The sequence below is a fragment of the Branchiostoma lanceolatum genome, chromosome 3 (genome assembly GCF_035083965.1).
Source record: "Branchiostoma lanceolatum isolate klBraLanc5 chromosome 3, klBraLanc5.hap2, whole genome shotgun sequence".
NCBI lineage: Eukaryota > Metazoa > Chordata > Leptocardii > Amphioxiformes > Branchiostomatidae > Branchiostoma > Branchiostoma lanceolatum.
Window position 1 is genome coordinate 9,820,625 of NC_089724.1, and position 13,397 is coordinate 9,834,021.

Sequence of the window (13,397 nt, forward strand, 5' to 3'; positions counted from 1 at the left end):
TACTCCGATTGCTTGATTTGTGTTTCAGGGGGGTAGATAAGTATGTTTGGTAGTTTGAATGGATACGGGTGGGTTACATCGGTACGGTTTTCGTGAGCGCCGAGCGTGCTTTCTTCTGTCGAGATTTCAGCTCAGTATGCCCCCCTCCCACGTTTCCCGCCGGTCCCACCACTTTTCCAGGAGAACAACCTTCAATTAGCTTGCTCGAGTGTGGCTTCCTAGTATGTCTAAGTATAATATGTGAACGGGGAACCGCATTCGTGTTAACAACACTTTCCTGAATGTTGCGGTTAGTATACCCAAGGAGATTTATCAAGCCTCCTAGGTATACCAGGCCCTTGTAATGCCATGTTGTCATATGCAGGCACTGTTTGGTAGACCTGGATATGCTATGTTATCTCTTTAATTGTAATACGTCTGCCACATTTGACTTTTTTGGGCGTCCAGATGAAGTAGTCGTCAAGCTGTTTCTACAATTCTTGGGATGATATTGCAGTGGGGTGTCAGCCTAGATCTCATGACCATTCAGAGCAGACACATGGCCGTGCAGAAGTACAGTTTCTTGACTTAGTCTGCGATCATAAGTCTGTCAGACCAATCGCAACATATATAACATTATGTGCCGTTGGTCAGGCACAATGTTACAATGGCAGTACGAGCAAGAACCATGGATTTCAAACCTCCTTACAAGGACCATTGCAATACGTCACTCTGTGTTTTGTTTGCTATGGCAGGGCATCCAGCTTAGCGATGGGAAGCTGTGTTTTGATATGGGTTTTTTTATGGGCTGGGTGAGTGTTGGAGGAGTGATCGTTGCCTTGCTTGAGTTTCTCCCTTTGTGCTGCTACACCAGGTGTGTGGTAACGTCAAAGCACAAAGATTAGTTTCTACCAGACTAACTAAGCCTATTTGCAAGGGGGGTTTGGCCACCATAGGCTTTCATTTGCAGGCGCAATAAGGGAGGGGGGAAATGTTAACCTTCCCGCGGACTTTCTCTCCTGGCCAGTTCTTCCCTTTCTTGTCGAATATTACGATCCATATCCCCGTAGGAACGCCTAGTGGAGGCTACCAAAGTTACAAGTCGTCCACTGCAGACTGGGTGCACCTTTCAAGTATGAGGTGATCTGTTCCACACCGGATTGGCGCACTCAGCGGAAGCAAAGCACAGGCCAAAGGCTGTAGGTGGCTCGGATGGTTCTAACGTCTCCACCCTACATGGCTGTTAATGTTTGTAAGCTTCTTAAGGATATTGTTCTTGGTTACCACGATAATTTTGGTCTCCTTTATGTAACATAGTTCTGTCTAAAGTCACGCCACTGGACTGTTGATGTTTGTCAGTCACTGTCCCTGCCGGTATACCTTGATCTGGAAGATACTGCCTTGGATTTTGAGGGTTAGTGCGCAGGTGTTTGCAGCAGCAGCAGCATCATGATAATTGTGTTTTTCACATCTTAGAAGAATGACATGTGCATCAATGCTGAAGTAGCCATCAGCTCAGGGAACTCCATGTGTCGGGGTGTATTGGTTGCTCGTTGATGCTGAAGAGCAAAGTACAATTTTTCGGTCTCCATCCACTGCTGCCGTTCCCATTTCTCATAAGTTAACAAAGAAATGCGCGATAAATGATCATGAATCAGCTTTGCTATCGTTACGTTCTTTGTTATCTGGAGAAAGGTCGGTCCACAAAGACAGCTCCAGTGATCAGACTTTTCTCGTAGCCATCGGCTGCCGTCCTCAATGAACTGTGTGAGGCTGAGGAGCTGACCAGTGCACGACTTTCTATTCTAAAGCCTGTCTGCTCTGGAATGAGGAATCTATGAATTGTGCGAGTCAGGCCTTTCGTAAAGTATGTAGGTACTAGATGTGGCATAGCAGGGAGCCTTGTCTGATTTTTGTGTAAGACCACTCAAGCTTTCCTCCATATCTTTATTCCTTTATCTAGATAATCTTAAGCATATGAGGCTAATCTTTCAGGGTTCAAACATTTAAAAAGCAACATGAATATTACACATCATAGTTGCAGAAAATCTTGGAGATACTGTTGGTACTCAAACAGTGGTTTAGCATGTCCTATGTGCGAGGATGAAAATGCTTGATCTGCTCGCAGAAGATGTCGTCAGGACAAAATGCTTTGTCATCGATGGAATAACATGGGTCATGGAATAACAGCTAATGCTTAAGGGTCCTGTGAAGTAAGGGACCTTTATAAGAGACATAGATATGTAGAGGTCTTTCTTGGCATCCTTTCATTCCAACGTGACCTTTGATGCCACAACGAGCACTTAAGTGGCATATATCCACTGCAGATATTCTAATCATGATTGTACACTGGATATGCGACTTGTTTCAAAATCGTGTTGTTGGAAAATACTTGAAAAATAAAGTAGGTGGACTGTAGAAATTTGTTGAATTTGCATAGAGATGCAAATTCCGACATCGTTCTCAGTGTTGTTTCTGTCACTTGACTCTCACTGAAGTGCTCATGAATACAACGAATTGTCGGAATAAAACAAATCACTCTTCGGCAGCTCACTATACCAATGACATACAGGCCTCTAGATGTAAATGGTTGGATGGGTTTGAAGCAAATGAAATGTGATATTTACTGGTTATTTAGCTCATTGAAAAGGCGAAAATATCACCCAGCATACTTTTACGATATAAACGAAATGGAGCTGCAAATATCGCCAAATAAAGTTACCGCTTCGATGTTATGCAACAAATTGAGACACATGCTCCACGACCCTAGCAGCATAGTAAAAGTGACGGTCCATGCCATGTGATGTATGTTCAATTTGAAGACTTCAAGGCCGGACTGAGCATCCTACAGCCCCGCGGCGGTGTCACCGTAGTAGAGTATTACCATTGCCGTCCGATCTTTGTCACCCAGTGAGGCGCCGCCTGCTATCAAACTGCCACCTTAGATCTGCTTTTATTACCCCGGTGACCTTGCTTGTTGCGGGGTGTATCACTCTTTACACGGCCACGACCGCTTTGCTGGTAGTGACAGGGGAAAGGCACCGCCGCTGACCTCAATTAACCCTTTCTTCCGACTTGAAATCACCCCTTACCCATCTTCTTTGTAACCCTGTCACGACAAAGACGAATAATGAAATTATAACGCCTCACCAGCGGCCGAGGGCATACCGATAAATGGGTTGCACGTTCTTTTTCTATGAAGGAAACTGCGCTTCATTACCGTCGGGCTGTCATAGATAGATGTGGTGGGAAGTAGGTCCATAAGCTCAGCTACCCGACTGGCTGCTGAGATATCGTATATGATGGCAATCAGACGCTCACGCCTAGACCTGACTTGTCGTTCATTACCTGAGATGTCATAGATAGGTGTGACACTAGCTCCACTAGGTCTACAGGCTCAGTTGGCTTACTTACGACCTATTACCAGTGAGATGTAACAGAGAGATGTGATGTGAGACAAGGCCAGGAGCTCAGATTCATTGTCTGCAGTTCATTGCCATTGTTTATGGTGGCAACCAGATCCACAAGCTCGGGTTCCTGACTAGTGCACGTGGTTCATTAACGTCAAGTTGTCACAGACAGATATGGACTTAAACAGGTTCACCAGTTCATATCCCTGACGTGTGGGTTCATTACCGTTGGGGTATCAGAGATGGATATGATGGCAGCCAATTCTAGAAGCTCAGGTACCAGCCTTACGGTTCATTACTGTTGAGCTGTCAAGGATATATATGATGACAACCAGGCCAAGAAGCTTGGGTGATTAACCAATGACTCGGAAACTTAGAGACTGGGGACGGAAGGTGCTTTAGTCGGGCAGCTTGACCAAGCTCCTCAATATCTCTTTCTTAGTTTAGTTCTCTTACTTTGGAACTGTGTACTTCATCCAGCCAAACTACGTTATCTACGATTGGAAAAGTTAAATCTTAAGTTTTCTCTGAAAAATAGATTGACATTGTAGCCGTAATCTGAGGTTGTACCCAAAGATTTATAAACTAATTCATCTCTTAATGGTTGTGGAAAGAACCTGATATACGACAATCACACATTGTGCACTTAATTGGTGATAAGGACATTTCTATCTGATCTGCATCTCCTTGGAAGACAACTTCTATTTCACCAGACTGTACAAACGCCTAGCTAACTACATTGTACAAATGTGGATTTGATGCAAGAGGTGAACAGGGTGACTGCAACGTGTAATGAAAAATGTCTTGAGCTCCCAAAGAGAGTGGCCTAGCTTGTTGATGCCCCTATGGCCCCCATGGGGGTTCTATACAAGTAGAAAATAAGGGTTTATGACCTGTATTATACAGAAATCGCATTGGCCATGAAATCACCGGCACGCCCTCATTATATACCAATGATGCGGAGGTGGGTCAGTAGGAAAGGCTTGCAGACTCGCAATTTTTTTAATTCACATATCAATCTTGGTAAGGGGATGGTGGACTTTGATTGTCGCAATGCTTTATTGGACTTATATTTGCAGAAATAAGCTGTATATGTTTGTTTGGAGACTGTAATGGCCACTCAAGAACTTAGTTTGTTGATTTTGATCTGTGATTGGGGTCATTGTCTTACTGGAATGTCTAATGACGCACCAGCTTCAACTTCTTCATGGACTTGGTGACATTTTTGGCCAGAATTCGAATATTCTACTATTCAGTGTTTGAATCCCCGATGCCTTCAACACGGTATAGATTCCCATGCCAATGTCATTAGAAGCAAAACACTCCCACAACATCACAGACCCACCATGCTTCACGGTAAGCAGCTGCAGGGCGTGAGCAGCTCCGAATACGCCTTGTTCTTTCTGTGCCAAACCAAACATACCTGTGATCTATAGGACAAAAGAGCTCAAGTCATCTTTATTTCTAGCACGTACTCTCAGCTTGGACGTCTGTTTGCTTTATCAATGGTACAATATTGCAACACGAACTTCCAACTGAATAATAATCACATATATGATTAACATGTTATGGGTTTTGCTGCTGTTGGTTGTTGTTCTGTTTAACCTGGTTCTCTCGTACATATCAAGTATGTTTGAAGAACAACATTGAGTGTATCAGCGTATTTCTCAAATATATTAACGTCTGTGAAGATGTGTGAATCCAGTGTAAATGTGATAAGTTACAAGAATAACATTTACAGAATGAAAGAATCGAAACTTTCATATCTGGCCAAATCATGATGAATGAGCGGGAGGTCAATAATGTAGTCTAATATCGTTCTCTTATGTACTGTCCACCAGACTGTACCTTCGGATACCAAGCAAAAACGCGTCCTTTTACTGCATTGAATTGGAGTCATAAAAGTTTGGGGACACTTTCAAGATTTCCTTGCACTCGACAACGACCAGTACCATCTGCGATCGCAACGTCCAACACTGATTAACTCCTGATGGCCATGATTCTTTAATACCGCCGACTAGCGATTTATCGGCAGAAATTTGCTGACAATTTAGAATTTATCACAGAGTATCGATCGAGGCGATCTGGCCTGAGCAGGAATGGGTTTTGCAGCCTTCATCTGCTGTTCTCTTCGGTAAGCAGATATCGTAGAAGCTGTCGAAGATGTTCACATTTACCACGTAAAGAAGAGAGAAGGTTGGTGTGAACACTTGTACTTCTTTGCACCAAGATGATTCTCCTTTACTAGTCAGAGAAACACCAAAATCTGTATGGAGGATTGGCGTTTGGATGTATGTCGTTGATAGAAGAATAGAAGAGAATTGGAGACCTGTAGGACGCTGCTTCCAGCAGGATAATCAGTATGCACATGTCTGTTCAGCATAGTTTATGTAATTCAGTAAATTAAAGTGCAAGTGTAAAGTAAGTCTATGTACAAATTTTGACCGTAACATGGGGTAGATAGCTTCATCCGTAGGACTAGTGGAGAGGGTATTGAGCAAGGCGAGCATTGGCGCTAGTGCCAAACGCGCAGCAATTTATTTGCTGAAGTCATCGGGTGAATGGAAGCGGCTTGTTAAAGACAAATTGCATGGCTTAAGTTGTCAGTAGACCATTATCCAATGCATTACATCACATATATATTAGCTTCAATATGATGGCAAGATCATGGGAGGAGAATTTACAATGTGAAACGATTGAGAAAGTTGACTGTTTGGTTTTACTTTCTAAGAGTTCCTCATAGATTGCTGCACTCATGTGGATATCTGGAGACATTGTCCTGAGGTATGTCCCCCCAAATAGCCCAGGTGATAAATTCACGCTATTTCCCTTAGTTGAAAAGGACAGGTTCTATATCTTCACAGAAGACAGAGGTCCACCTGGAAAAAAAGCCACGAAGGAATGGAAAGTTCTACTCTACAGTGCTCCTCTAGCTTGAAGGGGCAATGAAGACAGACTCCACCAAAGTTGTGTGCCAAGTTAGGCTGCGTCAGAACGATATTTCATGCAGTTCACATCTCTCATGTGGCAGTGGCTGTAGCTCCAAATGCACCTCTAATCGTCTCCCAGATACTGCCCAGTCTCCTTGACTAATGGTCTCGTAGTGCTAGCCTAAAGTATTACCGACGTCTTCGAGGGTCACAGTGCAGTAGTAATGGGCGTGGGTGAACCAAGGACGAGAAATCAGGGAACTGAGCAAAGGTGCTGTTTGTCAGAAAGTTTTCAGATGTTATTTTTACAAAAAGATACCACTTTTTTTCAAAATGCGATGAAATCGTAAAATCTAACATACATATGACTTGAGTCCCAGTGTCACAAAATGCCTCGTATGGAAAGAAAGATAGATGTTAGACCTGGTGTCACCTTTGAAAGATTAAAATGGGGTATAAGATCATTTATGTTAGTTGATTGATTTAACTGTCAATGCACTGTCTCGGGGGACTCATGTATTGACGATCTTAAGCCACTGCTTGAAGGATGGCATTTACTATGATTCACCGGAAACCATCGTTAATATAGCTAACAAACAACGACATCCATTATCAACTTTCTACATATCTTAATTCCTAAAATTCTTTCACTTAACTGAAACGTTTCCTGATACATAAAGACATAAACTGGATATTTACCAATTATCAAGAATTGCATCTTATAGATTTTGCGATATCTGTCATCCTTGTGCGATAATTGACATTTTGATGAATGACAAATCAGCGTTTATATGACAAGTGGGATTTTCAAGTGAATATAACCTTGTCGTGGTCCTGCGGTGTCCTATGATTGAATGAATCATCTTCACTTGAAAATCGAAATATGATTACGGTCAGTTTTCTGAGGAAGGAGCGTTCAAAACATTTACATGCAAGAGTTATATTTTGTACTTGACATTGGAGAAAAATAGACACAGCTGCAGTCCGATATTATCAATAACAATACTACCCGGAAATAGCTGGCATTTTAGAATCATTAGTACAATAAAAAATCAGCAGAAAATGTATCAATGAATAATAAGTGAGTTTGTGCTAGCAGCTAGATCCATGGAAATGGCGAAGAACACTTGTCTGTTTCCCTCCCCATTGTTGCTCAACGTCTCTGCTAAGATAAAGGCATTGCTTCCAATTGTAGATATCTGCAGGGACATAACATATATACTGCTGTACTGAATTCATGTACAGCAACATGGTCTCATATGTCTGTTCATCCAGCCAGACGTTTAACCGGTAATGAAGATTCATTAGCCTTTATTGTGCAGAAGACTACATACATGTACATGTAGCAAACCATGATCTGTCTGTATCTGTATCCGTATCTGTATAGCCGGTATAACCGCCCTTCGGCGTAACACACCAGCTAATCATACACACATATCACATGTTGCAGATCACAAGTACGTTTACAAAACCTAGTGCTACTGTTATAAAGTTAACTCGGATCTTTTGTCTGGATAAAAAATGTTCTTTATCGGCATTAGGCACTGTAATAATGAATTATTTACGCTGATTATTGATCGTGCGAGGCAGGAATCCATTTTTACAGGGGCGTGTTGGTGGGCCCTGTTGCCATTCTTTTTCCATTTCGGGTCGTTGGTCATTGCATGACAGGTCTCTGACAACACTTTCTAGAAATTTCGTAGGCAATTATACACAATTTGCAACACCATTTCAATATGCTCAATTTTGTCTTATGATGTGATCAGCCACACTTTTTATTTGACAGGAAAAATCCTGGCGACTGTCAATTTAATGTTCCTTTCCATGCAAATAAGAAAGAATAGGAAAAAGCAGATGTGTTAAGTCAGATAAAGTATTGTATATTTTGGATAACGAAGAGACAGATACATGTAGAAGAGGGCTGTGATCCGGAAACTTTCAAGCGATTCGCATCACTCCAACATCAACACTGGTTGAATTGAAAACCGTGATACGTCGATACATGTATACTTGTCGTGCAGAAAGAATAGGCGATCAAACAATATGGCCTGCAATGGTGATATTCTCTTTGGCTCATACTCGCGGCTTTGAGGCATTTTCCATGGATTACCGATATCCGTATCTTTAGCTTGATGAGTGTCACTAGTCATGCCTATTGCATCATTTTTGCATCACCAATGTACAATCAATCTTTACAATTTTTGTCGGCTTTCTTCTATCTTACCATCACCCCAGCCAAGGACAAGACCCAAGATGAATGCGAAAGCATAACGAGTAAACTAATAAAACAAATGCCTTTATCGACCGCAGGCATTTATTGTTCCATTGTCTGGCAGGTCATAGAGAGGTCATGTGTAAGTGTGGGTCACATGATTGGTTGTGGATGTTTAGAGATCTGGATTCTCCAGTTCATTAACTTTACTGCCGACGATATTTAACCAGTGTAGAAGGGATGTCTATTGCACCGTGAACGGGTCCGGTGTGTATGATCCTGACCAGCAAGGGTCGTTGCCAACAGAAGGTAATTACGTGAACCATTGATTCATTGGAGTTCTAACCGACGTGGTTCAAGGCTCGGTATCGTTCTCGTCACAATGGGTCTATGGGACGCACGAAGAGGAGCGGATAACTTGTGTGTGCTTGTGGAAATGTTTTGAATTACTTTTTCCATGAGCCATTTGTCTTTCGTGTCAGTTAAAGTTTAGAATGTCCTCGGTGACCTTATTATGTACCAATGAATACTTCAAACTTAACTATCGGGGGATTTATCTACGATGGAAATCTGACTTTCATGTGGAGCAAAACACCGGGAAAGCCCGCACTGGGAATAGTCGGTCCCAAGAAAGTCGTTATTGCAAGATTACAGAATTTAAAGGATTAATGAAATTCCAATCACATTAGGCTCTTGTTCGTTTTACTTATATCTAGGTCGAAGAGGAGATTGCAATATTGTACAGAACGAATTTCATAGATTTAACAAAAAATGAACCTTTTTACGCTTTGTGTGTTTTGTTGGCTTTCCAGTCATTCTTTTACATCTTGCGTGATATTCCGATGATGAAGTCAAATACAGTTTAAGTCGCAGTGAGATCGCAGGGCGATCGCCTTCTACTGGAAAGGTGGCCTAAAACAACAATATTTAATTGAGAACGGTACGGGGGCAATAACTTGCATTTTTATGAGATATGATACTCCAGGATACAAAGAGATGAAATATCACAAAAGAAAGTATACATTCATGACTATATTCCAGATTCGGCACTCTGTTTTACGCCTGTGGCACACTAAGCTCGGTTCTTTACATTCCGTGCGAGTCCAGCGGTAAGCACAGTGTCAGACGTCGCAGCCACCACTCTTTCGGTAAGGACATCCGTGTGTAAATGATGTATTGCCGAAGGTGTGAAATTGGTAGATCTTGGGTCAATAGGTCAGCGACCCACAATTTCTATCTTTGCTTTCAAGTGACATGTGATCCATGGGCTCGAAAAGGGTGTGTCTCTTTGGACCTGGCGGAACAGCCATTGGTGTGTGAGGTTTCGCGTGGATGAGCAAGTCACAATTGCTGTCACCAGGATTTAGGTGATCGTAGAAAGCTGAAAAAAACTACAAAAATTGACCTACAAAAATGACCTACAAAAATGACCTACAAAAATGACCACATCACGAATATGGCGACATCATTCAAATGTCATTTGATTTCACTTGTCAGGAACAAATGCGACGTCGAAAAATATTCAGACCAGTCAAAAGGCTGTAGACAATCGCTAGTGTTGATCCGACTAAATTTGGATATTTCATTAGGTCCATTAGCCAACATACACAATTTGCAGGCAGTTATTTTCTTGGACATACATTTGTAAAACATACAAACATAAGACATTACACTGCAGTTACTATTAACATTCTACATTTGATCAAATCGACTAATTCATATAAGAAGCTCTTGCCGAAAGACTTACTAGCAGATTGAACGCTATAAAGAAAACTGTTCCATATAGAAATGGGCCTGTATATAAAAGTCTTTTTCATGGCATTCGTTTTGGGTTTCGATAGTCTGTGTTTTTGCTGACATGACGTGTCTTCTAACTGTGCTGATGTGTATCAGGAGATAACTGGTTGTAGAGAATTGCTGCTTGTCTTGTGTGTCAAGGATCCTCTGGAACTGAGAGATGGTGTTCACTTATGGCCTTTCTTTGACAGTCTGCCACGACAGAGACGTATGAAGATGTTGTACTGGCCATGGGGTCTTGAAGTCAGTGTAGAACCAGGTGTGCTGCATTACTTGAACAAATAAACAACTGGCAGAAGAAGTTATGTCCATGAAGAACTTGCATTTATTGGGCTTGATAACTAGTTCTCTTGCAATACGAAACGTTCCATGTGTGGCATATTAGCAAATCATCCAGTTCACTAGCTTCCCTATGTTTGTCATATTAAAGTTTGTTCCAAACTGCATCAAGTTGGCCGGCCGCAATACTCTTCCCTTGCTTCAGTAGCCCCGTCATATGGAAACACATTCAAACTGCAGAAAGCAAAGCTCTACCAAAGTACAAAACTACAAGAAACACGCTGAGACACAGGTTTTCTGCAAGAGTGAAGATGAACTTCAAATGGTGCAGTAAACAAGATTGCTTGTAGCAATTTAATGGAGAGTGAGTTTTCAGTCTGTCGAACTCTGGGCAGACGTGGTAAAAGGAGACATCACGTGAGCTGACAGAGAGTATAATGAGCCTTACAGTCTGGGTTTTCCTCGTCCGTGTACATTCCCAACTATTTTCAACTTAGCAGTGACAAAAAAAATCAATGGCTGGTGTTCTACGTCGTGGTTCTCAAATTAGGTTCCTCACCAATCGATGATGTAGTATCCGGATGAGTTTGCCTGTTTCGATCAGGATTTTCTTTATCCTTTGGATATGGAACAAACCAATTATCTATCTAACATGTTCATTTATGGGTGTTCCGCAAAATCGCATGATGTAACATATAGCAGATGCAGCGAGGATTTGCGTAATCAGTGCTTCACTTCATTTGTTTTCTGACAAGGTACAAGATGTAGGAAAGCAACTGCTCGTACCGTTTACAGAAAGGCCAGCAACATTGTAGGATATGCCTAAGCTCACATTCAACAGCTAATAACATTTCTTTTCGGGAAACAGTGGAGTTGGCGTGGTGCAACGATTAGAGCGTTGGATGCTTCATAGTGCCCCGACGTTGTGCCCTGGTGAAAGGTACACGACCTTCCCTGACGGTGGAGTGACGCCCACCGAGCCTCTTCGACTAATCTGTCTAAAAGTGTGACAAAAAACACACTACGGATTTGGTGCACCGATGTGCCAACATCTAGCACATTTGCCATCAAGAACCGTACAAATTCATTTTCATGAAATGGTTTCTGTGATGGAACGGTACAGAATGTACCAAAATGAATAGGGACTTGGTTAGTTTTCTTGAGAACGTCGAATATCTCAATCCCACAGTGCACACTACCGCAGCTTTTGTCATTTTCTGAGACGAATGGGGGTTGATGGCGCACGTCCGCTAAGGCTGGTCATTTTTTCCTGTCCTTCAAGCTAGGTCTCTTTATACACAGAATGAAAATATATACGTGCACAGTTATATACCCTTGTTCCTCTGCACAATACGGCCATATTTGTTCATTACGTTCACGGACATTCTTAAGTGCAAGGATAAATCAGCAATCGAACAAAAGTCATCGGTAAGGCAGGTAATGAGCAGTCAGCTTTATCAACCGTTCCTTACCTAAGAGAATCTTACACCATCGTAAGATGCCGAGACAGCAAACCCTCTTTTTTCATTTGATTACTTGGTTGTTGGCACGGTAAAATATTATGCAATTTGTAAGCAGCATGTGACAAAGTTTTTTCAACCGTTAATATCTTCATGTCGAGTTTTGCATATCAAACATTAATTTGCACCATACACCTATTGAGTGTATCCAGTGTACAAAATGGGATCATAGCCGTAGGCTATTTGTACGTACTTGAGTGACAAACATGTGATAAACAGTGGTTAAAATTGAATCTGATTCGAATACTGATTGACTAGAGCTAGGCTACTTGGGTTTGTCTTCTCCTTTGGATGAAGTTGAAGACGAAAAGCCCTACATAATTAGTTTCTATGTGATGATAACAAACGTTCGTCATGATGCCACAATATACGTTGCCACGTCTCCAAAGTCTGAGAGTCTTCTTCGCAACTTTTAAGAAACATGATACATGATACATAAGTATGCTTCACATAGTCTGCTTCAATCAGAAGCAGGGCGTCGTTGGCTGCAAATCATGTCGATTTTCATGCTTCAATCCGGCTTGCCTCCATTCACTATAACTCTCGCTGATCATAAACAGACCATATCGCAACAGATTCGTCACCAAGTTATTTTTCTCTGGAGAGCAGCATTTCTGAAAACAAGTCTACCTACGTCGTCAATCAGGTCACGTATACAACTAGTCCAATTTTCACGTTATTGCTCGGTGGCTGCCAAGTATTGTCTGTCCCACGCCCTTCTGTTTTTGACGTATCAGCCAATTTTCCATCCGATGAGTTGGTGTAGGAAAGGTGGCCGTAGGTTAATACCATAATCCCTATCCATATTTTTCATTATCCTCCCATGTGTCTCTTTGGGACAGATATATAGCGCTTCGTGACGTTTTGATAAAGCACTTCGTCGTTTCAATAGATTACTTCTTTTGATTCTTGTGGCTAGGACATTGACATGTCCAGCAATAATGCAAATGTATTTTTGTTCACGAACTAGCCTCTCTCCCTTAAGTCTAACATAAACTTTCCTAACTTACCTTTGGTCTTAGTTTCCGATCGAGTTCAGGCCTGAGTTATCTTGTGTGCTGCACCCTATGTTTCACGTTTTGTCCCACAAAGATACCAACAAGAAGTCATAGGATGATATGAGGCTACCGATAGACATAAAGGTAACAAGAGGATAACAAAGATTTATTTGACATTTCATATGTATACATATCTTAACGATATCAAGGTGCACTTTTGAACGTCTATGGAGCCAAGCTCAAGTACAAAGACATAGACATACATTGTTGTA